The 2,061-nt window shown below is 42.6% G+C and overlaps 1 non-coding gene across 1 annotated transcript; it reads right to left on the bottom strand.

The window, feature by feature from the left end:
• Positions 1-1,753: 1,753 nt before the first annotated feature.
• trnas-cga (transfer RNA serine (anticodon CGA)) lies at positions 1,754-1,835 on the bottom strand. Its single transcript has one exon. It is a non-coding gene; the product is annotated as a tRNA-Ser (tRNA).
• Between the last annotated feature and the right edge of the window lie 226 nt (positions 1,836-2,061).

Raw genomic sequence — 2,061 nt, 5'->3', positions numbered from 1 at the left:
GAGAGAGAGAGAGAACAGGTAGTCAGCCCCCTCATTTCTCTCTCTTTCTCTCTCTCTCTCTCTCTTCATGTGTATCTCTCTCTCTCTCTCTCTCTCTCTCTCTCTCTCTCATTCTCTGCAGCAGCATGGATGATTATTATCTAAATTAACTCATCTTGTTCTCCCCTCTCGTCGACTCCAGCGTTGCCAAACGCTTGCCTGACTCAGAGAGCCCTGCTCTGCATCGCGGCCGTGTGGTTTTAATCTCGCTCTAATCTCCAGTCTTGTGTACATGTGGAAAATGTGCCAGTGAAAATAAATAAATATGAGAATAAGGCTCAGTTAAAGTGCCATTAGGCGCTTGTAAGTTGTGGCTCACTGCTGTTTCAGGGTCAGCTGTGATCGCTCACCAAGAGGTTTTCCCAGTTGTATCTGCATGGGGATGTGAAGTCAAGATGTGTATGTACGTGTGTCTGTGCATATGTGTGTGTGTGTGTGTGTGTTTTGGTACATTTGAAATGATCTATCCCTGCTGGGCTGGTACAGTGTATTGCTGTTATCAACATGTTTTATAGAAATCCGTGTTGTGAAATAATTTTACTTTCAATGTTTGTTTATTTTTATTGTGCGAATGTGTGTGTGTGTGTGTGTGTGTGTGTGTGTGCGTGTGCGTGTGTGTGTGCGTGTGTGCGCATGCATGTGTGCGTGCATGTGTTTGTGTGTGTGTGTGTGTGTGTATGCATATGTACTTGTGTGTGTGTGTGTGTGTGTGTGCCTGTATATTTGTATGTGTTTCTGCATTGTTTGGTTTGACCACAGCTAGATGAAGACACATGACCTAAGTGTAGAGTCTTTCTTACAAAATATGGGACACTCAAACCATCCTGTTTAATCATGGTACTGTGGTAGAGCCATGTCCGCAGTACTTAACCAAAAAACCTTCACTTGAACTCTCCACATGTGATTTACATTTAAACTCACTCATTTCAATTCACACCCATTACTCTCACTTTAAAAGCCAGCTCTCTCATTTAAGCAGATGTAAGTTGAGTCAGGGACATAGTCTATTTGTCCTTAATGCTTATACCAAAGGGTCATGGTATACTGGTACAGAGAGAGAGAGAGACCCAGTACTGTTTTACAGTCTATGTCTACTGCGCTGAGCACTGAGTAACAGTCTCCTGCTTCTTTACCTCTGTATCAGCCACTCTGTGTACTGGTGCTGTTTTTGGAAGTCGTATAGGTATGTAAAGGTTCTCATCTGGCCAACACTGCTTTGTGCTGGTCTGATTCAAGTATTTAGATGAGGTATACATAGACCAAAGAACAGTACATCTGTTAAGACACATTTTTGGATTAAAAATATGGTGATTTAGTCCTTTGGTTAGCTGACTAACACTGGTTGATTGATCTGTGCTGTGTTAAACTTTGCACTTTCAATTTACAGATGGTATTTAAGGCAGAAAAAAAGAGAAATAAATGGTTTCAGTTCCATAGAGGCATATGCCAGGTATGTACCAACATAGAGATCCAGTTCATTGCTTTATTCACAAAGATATCAGCTGCCTTAATGCATTTAGACTATCTTCTGACAGCAAGGAAGGCTTTCAGATTTTTCTTTGTGTTTGATGTTTGTGATATTTACTGTTATGAGTGGGCAGAATTGTATGAATTAACTGCTTGCTGGTAGGGGGAGTGTTGGATGATGATTTCTCTTGTTCAAACACTGCTTTACATGGGCATGGACATCATCTCTAAACAAAGAATCTGATTTCGCTGCGAGCAGGGTTTGAACCTGCGCGGGGAGACCCCATTGGATTTCGAGTCCAACGCCTTAACCACTCGGCCATCACAGCTCCACTTAAAGTGCATTAAATAAAGAAGAACGGTTCCAACCTGTCTGTTCCCCTCTCAGAAAAGGCTGGTTGGTTCTTTTCTAGAGATCTCTGTACAGACTGGCAGGCATAAGGTATGGTGACGTTATGCAGACCAATTTCAGTGAGAGGGCAAAACCCAGTCACAGTTGGAAATGACCAGTGCGCTAACTCAGGACATGGGGGACTGTACAGGAGCAGGATGAAG

The sequence above is a fragment of the Chanos chanos genome, chromosome 3, assembly GCF_902362185.1.
Source record: "Chanos chanos chromosome 3, fChaCha1.1, whole genome shotgun sequence".
Lineage (NCBI taxonomy): Eukaryota > Metazoa > Chordata > Actinopteri > Gonorynchiformes > Chanidae > Chanos > Chanos chanos.
This window is presented reverse-complemented; position numbering and strand designations above follow the sequence as displayed.